The following is a 14,841-nucleotide window of genomic DNA, read 5'->3' as shown; positions in this document are numbered from 1 at the left end:
ACAAGCCAAGTTCTCAGTCCTGCATTACTTGTTGAGATTTGCTCGTCAGATATTTCTTATCAGATGCAGCCTCGCTTTTTGCATTTCCCGTTTCACCTCTCGTTTAGCTCGTACAAAAAAAAACAGGAACTGGTTGTTGAATGCTTGTCACTTTCTTACTAGCTACTTCCTTTCAGGCTTTTAAAGAGAGATAAATCTTACGGCATTTGCTTCTCTGGTCCTCGTTTAACTCACTGGGACATCTTAACCCATCGCGGACCGTCCAAAGGAATCTATCTTAAAAGATAAATCGGAAGGGGGCTTGATTGTCAATGGAAGTTCAATGTTTAAAGGGGAGAGCGGGGGAGTGCGCGCAGATGGGCCAGTAGCAGCCCAAAGGATTCATATCGAGGCCAGGCGTTGCATTCACGCGCAAAAATCTCAAATGAAAAAAAAATCACAGTAACTTACCTGGTTTTCTGGGACGGCCCCTTTAAAGACCGCTGGTTAGGTTGCTTGACGGCCAGTGCCAGTGAGCGGGGCATTTGCGGTGCATGCTTTGCCCATTTGGTACCTGGGAATTGCATGGGGGTCGTGCAACCGGCGTAGGACATCCCGACTGGCATAGTCTCAATAATGGGCTCCCACCTGAAGCTGGCAGGCACCTGGGAAGCGCATGTGAAAGCCTCAGTAGAAATGCCACCGAACAGATCAGGTGTGGGAATGCTGGTGGTGAGGTGGTGGGAAGAGGGAAAGTGTTTGACACCTGCAATTTTCGTAGCCCAGGTTAAACAGAGATGAAAATTGCACCCCTCCACCCACCCCCCAGAATTTTCAATCATTTTCAGTGCTTACAATAAACATGGATATCATGGCCCTTTCTCCCCCCAGCTCCTCCTGCCTCTGTGACCCACCACCAGGTCCATTATTTGTATCATAGTCCCCCCCCTTTATAGATTGTTCTGCTCTAAAATATTGGATTTATCATTGTGTCACAGATTTACACAGATGTATCATTCAGTTAGAGACCACAGAGCGTGTTCTCGTTTTACAACTTGCCTCCATTGTGTTCCAGAAGATTGTATTCAGTGTCCCAAAGGGCTTAACATTAACTGTTCGAATGCCTGCCTAAATGCTTCTTATACTTGCTTGAACTAATTATGGATCATTGTCTATTTTTAATCCTTCCCAATGAATTAAATTGCAGGCTGTTTCCTGCTGAAGTATAACTGCAGCTTGCATTTATTTAGAGCCTTTAATGTAGTCAAATGTCCCAAGAAGCCTAATCAGACAAAATTTGACACTGAGTCACATAAGGAGCTATTAGGATGGGTGCACAAAAGCCTAGTCTAAGGGGTAAGTTTTAAGGAACGTGTTAAAGGAGGAACAGAGGAACAGGAGTAGGCCATTCAGTCCCTCGAACCTGTTCCGCCATTCAGTTGGATCATGGCTGATCTGCATCTCAACTCTATCTACCCGCCTTGGTTCCGTAACCCTTCATACTTTTGCCTAACAAAAATCTGTCAATCTCAGTTTTGAAGTTTTCAATTGACGTAGCTTCAATAGCTTTTTGATTGAGTGAGTTCCAAATTTCCACCACCCTTTGTGTGAAGAAGTGCTTCCTGACTTCACCCCTGAAGGGCCTAGCTCTAATTTTATAGTTATGCCCCCTTGTTCTGGACTCCCCCACCAGAGGAAATAGTTTCTCTCTATCATTCAAACTTCACCTCCGTGGCCAGAACTCTTTAAAAAAGTCCTTTAGAAGCCTGAACTGGGATTGAGAGCACTGGCAGCAATTGAGACTGGCTGGAATATGCACTGCATGTAGATGTGCAATCTCAACAACATCAATGACACACTCTCGATGCTCAGAAGTGCTCCAGTTCCTCTTCACTTCAATGGGCCGTGAAGGCTTTTCACAATCACCCCAATTACTGGCCAGATGTTAAGTCATTGTTATTTTGTGTGAAGTGGACTCTCTAGGGACCCCACTGTAAAAATAACACGGTATCATTGTGCATCGGTATAACTTTTTGAAGAGCGTGCTGTCCATTGGAATAGTCTCGATCCGCTGGTGCTCCGGAGGCGCCCTTGCTGTGCCACTCGGAGAGGCTGCTTGTGGCGGCCTACTTGCACCGTCACCAAAAGCCCATTTGTTTCGGGAGGGGAGGGAAGCCCAGTGTGATCAATGAGGGGGTTTACATAGGGCGCAATGAACGAGGCAGCAGACGGACGCAAGCGATCGGTCACGTAATGTTCCAGACTTTAGTAACTGTCATTTACAGTGTAACACAGGCTTAAGAGGATTAATGTTAAAACTGGCCATGCCGCAAGCAAGTTAAAGCCCATTTCCACTTCCCTCTTGACGTAGCTATTTCTTATGCGAATCCAAAATAAAAAAATAGTCTAAAGTCTACTTCTGACCTGAAGGAAGGAACTCACTGACAGTTCTGGTTTTGTAATTGAGCTATGCGAACAGCTGATGTTGATAACATCTTTATCCATGGTTTAATGTCGATTCTTGCTGACAACTAACAGAGAAACAGATGCTCCTCTAACTTCTTGGCTCCATTGTCACATGTTTTTGTCTGCACTCAGTCTGTGAGTCATCAAGACGTCTTGCTTTGCCGTCAGTTGTGATTCTTAATGGAACAAACACTTGAGGGAAAAGGAGATTCAATAACTCCTTCACAACCGAGCATTTAAATCACTGTGTTTTATAAAAACAAACAAACTGCACAACATTTCCCTAACTGGGCACTTATTCATTGCATATTAAGATGAGAAAATGCTGTCTTGGAATACATAACTATTCTCTGCAATGAGAAAGACTGCATGATTCTTAAGTTAGTTATGAAGATCTGATTCACACTTGGGATAAAATGCTTTACATAATTACACGATAAATATTCCGTTGTTGCCAGTTACAACGACAACTTGCATTTAGTTAACGTCTTTAACATAGTAAAAATGTCCCAAAGCGCTTCACAAGAGCGCTATCAAACAAAATTCGACATCGAGCCACATAAAGACATGTTAGGACAGGTGCCCACGTGGGATAAAATGCTATTCCATAATTAGAGGATAAATATTCTGTTATTGCCAGTTACCACTCTTAATAGTTATTTGCGGATTCAAAAATACTTTTGATTTAATGTTGATTGTGATTATTATAGGTATGCTCGGCACTTTACTCTCCCAATAGTCATGTGGGCCAACTTTCAGCTCTCTTCAGTGTTGGTTGGCACAACTCCTATTCTGCAGGAACTTTCTTAGTCTCTGCTGAAATTTAACTGCATTTGGACAAAAAGGGAAGGCAAGTCTGCAATCCATTAGGAAATGAGGGAGAGAGAATATCTTGGTTTTCATGAATCCTCCATTCATGGGTTGAAGTGATTTTTAAAATTGGGATTTTGTAGGGGTATGTGAAGCCTAACAGGACATGTGTATTCTGACTTAGGATGCAGACCATGGCTGGGGGGGTGCAGATCACCTTGTGTAAAAGCTAGGTACTGTACGGCATTACTTGGGGTCAGAGTGAGACTCCTAGACTAGTTTCTATCGCCTAATGGGGTCGGAGAGAAATTTTCCAGATTTCCCCCCCCCTAATTGGCATAGATTTTTATCTGTTTCTTTGCCTCTCCCAGACGATCACATGGCTTTCGGGTGTATTGCGATGCACAAGGTATCGCAGTTGTGTGGGGCAGGCGGGATGGGCCAATGGGTCTTTTCCTGTCCACCATTGTTTGTATGTAAACCATGGGACTCGCCATGGAAGTGGAACTTGTGGGTTAAAGAGATGCCCGAGTCCTAATCAGGTGTAACTGAGGTACTTCTTTACTAATAAACAAAATGGCATCACAGTTTCAGTGCTTCCTTTTCCTTTTATTTTGAACGTTTTACTTTTATGGACAAACATGAAAACCAAGGAGAAGATAAAGGAAAACACCAGTGGAGGTAAAAAAAAAATAACAACTTGCATTTATATAGCACCTTTAACATAGTAAAACTTCCCAAGGTGCTTCACAAGAGCATAATCAGACAAAACTTGATCACTGAGCCACATAAGGAGATATTGGACAGGTGACCAAAAGCTTGGTTAGAGGTCGGTTTTAAGGAGCGTCTTAAAGGAGGAGGTGGAGAGGATTAGTGAGGGAATTCCAGAGGTTTAGGGCCTAGACAGCTGAAGGCATGGCTGCCAATGGTAGAGCGAAGGAAGTGGGGGATACACAAGAGTCCAGAATTGGAGGCACACAGAGTTCTCGGAGGGTTGCCAGGTTGGAGGAGGTTACAGAGATAAATAATCTGGAGAGACACTAGTTTAGTGAGTGTACTGAAAATCCCTTAAATAATTTGGGTGCAATAATTTGTGTTGGTAAGAGCCTCAGATATCAGACTGTTATACAGTTGCTCTCAAGGTTACTTAAAAACTTGAGCTCTCGACAGCAATCAAAGGAATGGGAAAGTAGAGAATCTACTAATAGTTGCTTTGGATGTATTAATATTCTATCACAAGGCATATACAATATATTAAAAAATCCTAAGTCTGTGTGGACTTCCTGTCTTTTTGTCATGTTTTTTCCATTATTAATTCCTATGTCCACATTTATAATGGAAACTGTCTATAAACTTGTCATGCTGTAATTACACTCTCCCACCAGTGGCGGTGCTGTAGTGCCTTAGTTTACTCCCAGCTCTTAACTTCTACTGAGAAACTCCTTTGCTCCAACTTTTAGCTTCCCAAATTTGGCTACATAACTAGAAATAATAACAAAGTCAAAATATATACAAAGAAGGACAGAAGGTATGACTGAAGGGGGACTGATTTACATCTTCACACCCTGATCCAATTATCCCCTGCCCTCCAACGTCACTTCACCTGAACATGACGCTTGATTTTGACTCCCTGGGGGTAACTTTCACCTTCACCGCTTGGCGGTAAACTGGGGAGCGAATCGTCTGCTCGTTGTGGAACCTGTTGATTTTTCTTTCCACCACAAGCAAGATCCTCTGGAAACTGGCAGCGAAGACTGCGGCCCAGCATATCCACTTCCTGGCCTCATTCCGGCCCTCCCATCGCACTCCTTCCTGACTTATGACAAAGAATTTCTGGCCATCTATGCCGGCCAAGTCATTCTAGATTTAATCCATGGCCCACTCATCAAGGCTTCTTCGGCAGCACCTCCCAAACCCGCCACCTCCACCAACTAGAACAACATGGGCAGCATTTGCATGGGAACACCATCACCTCCAAGATCCCCTTCAAGTCATGCACCGTCCCGTCTTGGACATTTATCGTTGCTCCTTCATCGTCGCTGGGTCTAACCTGGGTCTCCCTACCTAACAGTACTGTGGGAGCACCTTCACCACATGGACTGCAGTGGTTCAGAAAAAAGATCCACCACCACCTCCTCAAGGGCAACTAGGGATGGGCAATAAATGCCAGCCTTGCCAGCAACATCCACATACCCAGGATGAATTTTTAAAAATTTGTATGAGCCCCGGCACAGATCCTGAAACCGCTTTGTTTAAACTGAAGGCAATTTCATAAACCAAGAGAGGACAACGTAAGACCTCCACAATGAAGCAACAAAGCTACTGCTTGCTGCAGTTGTCTCCTACTAACCCAGAATTGGCTTGCCCTCCCAATGTGATGTTTTGACAGCAATTTCAAGGGTTGCTGCTCCTGCCACTGTAAATTTAAACTTGAAATGAAGTGTCAAGAAGACATGCATGCACATACAGGCACTGACACACACATTCTCTCTCTGCGTGTGTGTGTTGCAGGTGTGCACGGCAGGTCAGTGCATGCAGAGACATATTTCTAAGAGGAAAAAAAATTTTCACTCGTTACTTGGACTCCTCTTGTATGTTTTGTGATAGCTGAACTTCACCTGCTCCTGAATCTTCCTGGTTCACTTCTTCAGGTGGGGTTCTGAATACAGAGGTGATTCAGACGTTATTCGCTCCCTTTGTCCGTAGCAACAAGCATCAGCCAGATTTTTGCCCTTCCTTTGCTTGCTAGTAACAGGATGTAACATCCCCACAGAGCAGATAGAAAGAAAGGACTTGTATTTATATAACGCCTGACAAGACCTCAGGACATCCCAAACCGCCTTACAACCAATTAAGTACCTTTGAAGTGTAGTCACTGTTGTAATATAGGCAAACACGGCAGCCAATTTGTGCAGAGTAAGGTCCCACAAACAGCAATGTGAGAATGACCAGATCATCTGTTTTATTGGTATTGGTTGAGGGATAAATATTTGGCCAGGGCACCGGGGAGAACTCCCCTGCTCTTCTTCAAAATAGTGCCATAGGATCTTTTATGTCCGCCTGAGAGGGCAGAAGGGCACCTCAATTTAATGTCTCATCCAAAAGACAACACCTCTGACAATGCAGCAACCCCTCAGTACTGAACTGGAGTATCAGCCTGGATTTTGTGCTCAAGTCTCTGGAGTGGGGCTTGAACCCACCACCTTCTGACTCACAGACAAGAGTGGTTGCCCCTGAGCCACAGCTGACGCTTTGTGCCACACTGCAGTATAAAAATTTGCCCCTGTGTCCAAGGGTTCAGGTATGTTAGCCCATCATAGCCAGCTGTCTGGTTTCCAGGAAGATGAGCCCTTAATTCCTCTGTGAGTTGTCTGGATAACGAGGAATATATGTATTCTGACTTAAAGTTACAGAATCGCTCTACTTGCTCCTCCCATTCATAATTGAAGTAAAAGTCAGGGGGTCCTTTTAATTGAATTAGTGTCAAAACTAGGGACTTCGACCTAATACCTGATTTACAGGACCACAATCATCATCGGACATTGTGACTTGGTGCTGCGGTACATTGTGTTTGAGCCTCTGATAGCCCAGTGCTTTCACCAGTGAGGCTGAGAAGCTACTGTATTTAGGAGAGGGGAGGAGGTAAGATAATAGTTATAAAATTCAGAAACATGGTGCGTTATTTTATTTCAATCTACAAGTTAGATGATAAAATATTGATCCCACAGTCTTTACACGCACTTTTGTGGCATTAAAAAAGATTTTCATACAAATAAGTCCTCCAAGGTTAAATCTAACAATGGGGATATCTTTGATAAATATCTGTAATGTGTTCTGGGCATTTTTGTGGCTGAGTAATTTTTGTTCTAATACATGTCTAACATAAATAGACTAGTAACTGGGAGAGCTGCCAGCCTCAACCTGTCATTACTTCATGTGGTTCTACAATTATTCCGCAAAGATTCCGGGTTCAGTGGCTCTTTACTAATGAGACCGAAAAAGGTCTGATTATTCGGAATCGTTTTGTTCAATATTATTGATCAACAGTGTTCTGTACACCAGTGATCCTGACACACCTGGGTTGCAGCATTCTTCCTCCCCCAACCCCCACCCTCCGGCCAGGCATTATGAATCGAAGGCAGATTCTATCCACGTTGCTCTGCCGTCAGATCCTCCTCATTTTTTGTAAGTTCCAAACAAGTGCAGAACGGCAGTTGATAGCAATGAGGTGGAGCGTGGGGGGAAAACGGCGACCGCTTTGAAGAATGAGGATTCATTGGTCGAGGTTATTGGAACAAATTGAGCATCAATTGAATGAGTACAGCGTACACTTGGTGCTGCCATTTTCAAACCATTTGCACTTCGTGTGCGTGTGCACGTGTGTATGTGTGTGTATGTATGTCCCAACTAGGCCATTTGTATCATTTACATACATGTCACAGTAATGATGCAAGTGGAATTGGGTGAGGAGTTTCACACACACCGAAACACGCGAGTGAAATGACTACAGTTGAGGGCAAGAACCAGAAACAGTAAAAAGCACACATTCTCTGAAGAAGAAGTGGGCCTCCTTATTGTAGAGAACTATAAACACACCACAATGTTATTTGCCAAAAATATTCTGTTCCCATGGACAAATAGACCAAGCGCATACTGTAAACAAATGACCTTAAATACAATAAGGCAGGGTTGACCTCAGGACATAAAGTATGGTGGGTCAGATTATAAAAGCCTTCCAAATGGACAAATGAAGGGGCAACAACTAACTGCTGTGCAAAGGGTCCATCAAAAGTCACTGCCCTATGGAGATTCATGGTATCAGGGTGGGGTATATGGGTCCAGCTCACCTCTATTGACCCCACACAGCAACTTAAGACATTTCAAGTAATAGGGTTGTAGAGGTTGGTGCTTAAAAACTTAATTATGTCAATAAATTCTCATTGATGGAACGTTAATATTTCAGAAGCACTTCCACAAAATCTGCAAACATAAAGGGAAGCAAATCAGTTTTATTTGGAATTTTAATGATCTTGGAATATTTGTAACAATGTTCAGATGCAACTTTAACAACTAGTTTCAACTGAGACAGTGTCAAGTCTACCCTAGATTCTCCAGCCTGGATCGTTACCACACTCGCTACACTGGGGCTCACTTATAGCAATCGCTGCTTGTAGTGATCATGTGGTCCTCAAACGGAATGTTATTAACTCTGCCGATTTTCCATCGGTTGTCGCACCGATTGGTTCTGTGCTAGAATCCTCAGTGCCGCTGAACAGATGAGCAGCACTCGTCACTGGAGTCTGCTACTTTAAACAAGGAGCAGTAAACAGCTGATTAATCAGCTGGTCAGTCTCTTCCCCAATGTGATGCTCAGACTGTTAGTCATCTTTCTTTTTTGCTTCATTTATTTTCAGCCCAAAGTTGGCACTCTTAAGTAGACCATTATTTAGGACCTCACTAATCAGTGGTCCAGTAGACTTCAGGAGTTGTCCACGGCGATCAGTCAGGTGCAGTGAACTATTGGCCAAATCGACCACTTATACGTGGATTCTGCTTAGCCTGCAAGTTGTCCCTGAGCAACAGGAAATCAAGCACCCACCAGTCAAAACCCAGCAACATCTCTGTATGCAATGGAGAGCTTCCTGAGAAAGAAAAGACTTGCATTTATACAGCGCCTTTCACGACCACCGGACGTCTCAAAGCACTTTACAGCCAATGAAGTACTTTTTGAAGTGGAGTCACTGTTGTAATGTAGGAAACGCAGCAGCCAATTTGCGCACAGCAAGGTCCCACAAACAGCAATGTGATAATGACCAGATAATCTGTTTTTGTTATGCTGGTTGAGGGATAAATATTGGCCAGGACACCGGGAATAGCTCCCCTGCTCTTCTTCGAAATAGTGCCATGGGATCTTTTACGTCCACCTGAGAGAGCAGACGGGGCCTTGGTTTAGCGTCTCATACCAGTCAGAGCATACCACTCAGACTGTATGTCCTCAGAGAACCAGAGATGAAGGCAGGAAAACCAAGCAGAAAAGTTTGTGGGGCCCCAAAAGGAGTGAAACGGTTATTTGAGAGGAGTGGGTGACAAAAATATGCCCTGTATTTCAAGACGTCTCGATAAACACTAAGAAAACTGCAGACAGTCTTACCACCGACCTTGTTATTTGTGAAATAGTACGGTCCTTTATGAGCCAGCTGGAAAGCCAACAATCTGCTGCCTCAGCTGGCTGGATCAACCTCAACCGTCTGATAAGTGTCGTAGAGGGATCGCCCGAGAGCTGTGAGGAAAAATGGGTTACTTTAAAATGAAAATAATGGCAGTCTTCATGAAAAGGAAAACTGTGGGCGAAGGAAAGTCAAATACTTGTAGTAGAAACTAACTAGAATAGTTCAGGCATATAATGGAACATTAAGGTGCACAGAAAATGGACATCATGGATTAATTTTGTATAAATAATTGGAAAATGTAGGCAGTTCGTTTTTTTACATTTATAATTAAGAATATTTTTTGTGCCCACAACTTTTTTTTTACTTGATTTGCTATCCTTTTAGTCATCGGTCGAATGTTGACTGAAGACAGTTTCCATTTCCCTCAGATTCAGATAACTGCATAACCCGCATGTTTTCTTTGGGAGGTTTAACTTCAGCTTCCTCTACAAGCTCTGGCCAACCATCTTAAACTGAAGGACACAAATGGATAACTGTAGGAATAATCCATATGTTAATTCAGATAAGAACTATGAGCCATTAACTATACTTCAGTTCTCCAGTGGAAAAACACTATTAGGACCCACACCTCTGTATCGGGCTAGAAAGAAAGAAAGACTTGTATTTCATGACCTCAGGACGTCCCAAAGCGCTTTACAGCCAATGAAGTACTTTTGAAGTGTTGTCGCTGTTGTAATGTAGGAAACACATTAGCCAACATACGCACAGCAAGGTCCCACCAACAGCAATGTGATAATGACCAGATAATCTGTTTTAGTGATGCTGGCTCAGGGATAAATACTGGCCTGGACACCTGGAGAACTCCCCTGCTCTTCTTCGAATAGTGCCATGGGATCTTTGACATCCACCTGAGAGAGCAGGTGGGGCCTCAGTTTAAAGTCTCATCTGTAAGACAGCACCTTCAACAGTGCAGCATTCACTAAGGCACTAAGCTCATGGTCTACAGAGCAGCAGTGATACCCGCCCTGCTGTATGCCTCAGAGACATGGACCCTGTACAGCAGGCACCTCAAAGCACTGGAGAGGTACCACCAATGCTGCCTCCGCAAGATCCTGCAAATCCATTGGCAGGATAGGCGCACCAACATCAGTGTTCTCGCTCAGGCCAACATCCCTAGCACCAAAGCTTTGACCACGCTCGATCAGCTCCGATGGATGGGTCACATCGTCCGCATGCCCGATACGAGACTCTCACAACAAGCGCTCTACTCAGAGCTCCGGCACGGCAAGAGAGCCCCAGGTGGGCAGAGGAAACGCTTCAAGGACACCCTCAAAGCCTCCTTGAAAAAGGGCAACATCCCCACTGACACCTGGGAATCCCTGGTCCAAGACTGCACAAAGTGGAGGAGAAGCATCCGGGAAGGCGCCGAACACCTCGAGTCTCTTTGCCAGGAGCAAGCGGAAGCCAAGTGCAAACAGCGGAAGGAGCGCCCGCCAACCCAAGCACCCCACCCACCCGCCCCTTCAACCACCGCCTGCCCCACCTGTGACAGAGACTGTGGACTGGATTTTGTCATGGGGCGGGCTGGGGTCATGTCATCCGCTTTTCGTGTTATCCACCTGATTCCAAATCGATGTGGGAGATTGATGCGATTTTCACCTAATTGGGCAATTGAGTTCCAGCGTGTGGGAACCCATAGCCCAATTAGTTTTTTCAGTCTGAAACTCGCCTCCGATGATGTCATCATTGCTGCTGCATTTAAGGTCTGCAAGAAGCCTTGCTTCTTCTGCAGACTGCCAACCTTTTGGCCTTTGCAGTGAGAGGGACCTGGAGGCAGAATGAGCAGCGGGAGACCTAAGTCTGCTCCCAGATTTGATGACGTCACCCTGCAAGCTTTGGTGGAGGGAGCAAGAGCTAGTAAGGAGGTGCTCTTCCCTTCTTCAGGGAGGAAGAAGCCTCCCCAGCAAACCAAGGCTGTGTGGATCCAGGTGGCCCAGGAGGTCAACTCGTTGTTGCTGATCCGCAGAACCTGGCTTCAGTGCAGGAAGAGGTTTCATGACCTTCTGCACACTGGAAAAGTGAGTATGACTTTCCCATCACCCTCAATCTAATCCCCATTGACTCTCCTCACCAGCACTCAGCTTTAGCAACCTCTTCCTCCACATCCCACGTGACACTGACATCCCTGCACCCTTACCCATTCCCTCTCTCTCTATGGTCACATTCACCTAACTATTCAACTATGCAGCCCTCACACTCCCTATCACTGTGATGCTATGAAAACAACTTACAAAAACAACTTGGTCTTGCCACCTCACTCCATCTTTGTCCCCTTCTAAACATCTATACTATGGATTCTCTACACTCACTCCTTCATTCTCACTCAAACTCCACTTGTCTCCCTCATTGCAGGAAAAGAGAGCTCACAATATGAGGGAAAGAGCGAGGACAGGAGGAGGTCCACCCTCAGTAGCCCACCTCACCCCTTGGGAGAAGGCGGTCCTGGAGATCGTGGGACTCGAAGACGATGCGCAAGTGGGGGACGGACAGATGGGTGCATCAGAGAAAGCTGGTGACAGAATAGTTTTTCATCTCTCTCATTGACATTGCATGAGTCGCTGATAATGATTCTGAAGCTCTAACAGATGGACTTATGATATCTACAATATGCAATGTGCATGTAACCTTGGCATCACATCTCTGACTCTTTCATTTACTCCCCCACAGGACCATCGCAAGCACCCGTCCCCACTATCTAGGAGGAACAGCCTGAGCCTCCAGACTCCTCAGAGGAAGCTGCAACCTCTGAGGGCGCAGCGTCAGCAGAATTCAGCCAACCCAGCACCAGCGCAGACACTCACACCTCGGTGGGACCATCGCAAGATAGAGTAGTGTTATCACCTTGTGTATCACAGCTCACAAGTGAGCATCAGCAGATTGTGGAGACAGGGATAGCAGTGGAGAGTCCTAGTCGGAGGGCGTAAGACTCTGCCAGCTCGGCTCAGCTGCATGCCAACCCTCTGCCTCTGGGTCCATCCAGAAGAACAACGGTGCTGGAACTCCAGGAACAGGAGCAGGAGTCTCTGGCAGGTTTTGTCTCCAGGGTCGCTGCGAGTGTGGAGCGAATGGAGGAGTCCATCGCAAACATGAGCAGAGCCTTTATGGAGTCATTGGCGCATGAACGCAGCACCACGGAAACGATGGCAACCTCCGTGGAAAGGATGGCTACAGTAGACGAGCGGATGGCTACGGCCATGGAGGAGCTAAGTCACCAGAGTGTAGAAAACATGGTGAGTGTTCAGAATAGACTGACATCACTGGAGAAGCGATGGTCATCTATTGAACAGAGAAACCAGACCTTCATGGAAGTCCTTCTGAGTAGGACTGCCAGTGCAGATACGGGTCCCCATGTCCCCCCTGATGTGCAGCAAGCTGCTCTCAAGCCACTTGCAAGCGCTGATGGGGACCTGACCCATGAGAGGGAAGTTGGTGGCAGAGAACAAGGAAGTGGGGGCTCCTCTCCAAGCGCTCACACTTCCATGCCACTGCCAAGTCCTCGGTTAGAGTCCCACCAGAGTCCCCACCCAACTGAGATGGGCATCTCAACCCCTGCACAGCCGCAGGAGCAGCAGACTGTTGCTGAGCCCTCACACGTGCGCAACCCCAGAGAACGCCCGCCAAAGGTGTCGAGACAGGAGCAGCAAGAAAGTGAGCAAGGGGCCTCCACATCTGCTGAAGCCACAGGGGAAGCACCATGTAGGAGCACGCGTAAGAGAAAGATACTGCACAAATAGTCACAAGGGTAGTCACTTGGGTGAAATGTGTTTATTTTTTAAATGCCATCAGTTGGTTATTGTAAATAAAAATTCTTGTGGCAACTGTTGCAGTTGTGGTGTGTGTCATTTCGCTAATGGGACTTTCACATTGAGGGTTTAGGAATACTTGCAATTGTCAGTATGGTGGTCAAAGTGCTAGGAATCCGCTGGTTCTTGGACATTGTCGATGCTCTGGTAAGAAGCTGTGAGGCAAAAGTGCTTGATTGGCTAGGCTAAGCAAATCTGGCCAAGATGAGTGCGTTCCTTGCATCCCGGGCAACAATTTTCTCGCGTATTGCTGCCGCTGGTTGATGGGCCTCTGCAAGATGTTCGTTTTCGCTCTCCTCCTCCTCCTCCTCATCTGAGGAGGATATGTGAGGAGCCACTTGGTCTTCAGGAATCTGCAAGCCACGACGCTGTGCCATGTTGTGAAGTGCACAGCAAACCATGACGATTCTGGAGACCCTGGCTGCTGAGTACTGCAGGGCTCCATCTGATCTATCCAGGCATCTGAAGAGCATCTTCAGCAAGCCGATGGTTTGCTCGATTATGGATCTGGTGGAAATGTGGCTGTAGTTGTAGCTCTCCTCAGCTTCGTTGGATGGGCTCCTCAACGGCGTCATTAGCCACGTCCTCAGGGGATAGCCCTTGTCTCCAAGTAGCCATCCATTAAGTTGGTCTGGCGGACTGAAGAGCGGAGGCACACTAGACTGGCGCAGTATGAAGGAGTCATGGCAACTGCCAGGGTACTTGGCACAAACATGCAAAATTTCCTTCTTGTGGTCACACACCAGCTGCACGTTGAGGGAGTGAAAGCCCTTGCGGTTGACAAAAATACCTGGATTGCGATGGGGTGCCTTAAGGGCCACATGTGTGCAGTCAACGACGCCCTGCACCTTTGGAAAGCCTGCCAGATTAGCGAATCCAACCGCACGCGCCATGACACTTGCTTGATCCTTGGAGAAATGGATGTGATTGTGCGCGATGGCAAAGAGGGCATCGGTTACCTGCATGATGCAAGTGTGTGCGGCCGACTGGGAGATGCCGCTGATGTCTACTGCTGATTCCTGGAATGAGCCTGAGGCAAAAAAGTTGAGTGCGGTGGTGACTTTGATGGCCACTGGTAAGGGGTGTCCACCTGCTCCTCTGGGCTCCAGGTCTTGCTGCACCATTGAGCAGATGTCACCCACTACCTCTCGCGAAAGTCAGAGCTGCCTTTGGCACTGCTGCTCAGTCATGTTGAAGTAGCTGATCCTCTGTCTGTAGACCCTGTTTGGGGGGTATCTCCTGCGCCGACGGGCTTCCATGAGCTGGTGCCTTCTGGCCTGTGCAGCTTCAGGTGGGTGAGCGGCAGCTTGGCACTCCTGTTGTTGCTGCTGCTGTTGGTGCTGCTGTTGTTCATGGTTCTGCTGCTGCCACGGCTGGTCTTCATCCGAATCTGATGTCCAGGAGGAAAGGAAATAAATGGTTCCCATGCTTCTGGTAGATGCCTCAGTTGAGGAAGTGCTCAGTCAAGGTGGCAAGAGGGGTTTCCCAGGAGGTCACACTGGAGATGGGTGTAGGCTCCAAACTTCCACAACTATGGTTATGCCTGCTAAAAG

Source organism: Somniosus microcephalus, chromosome 5 (assembly GCF_052327205.1).
Source record: "Somniosus microcephalus isolate GS21.2 chromosome 5, FLI_Smic_1.0, whole genome shotgun sequence".
NCBI classification, from domain to species: domain Eukaryota; kingdom Metazoa; phylum Chordata; class Chondrichthyes; order Squaliformes; family Somniosidae; genus Somniosus; species Somniosus microcephalus.
Note: the sequence above shows the minus strand (reverse complement) of the source record.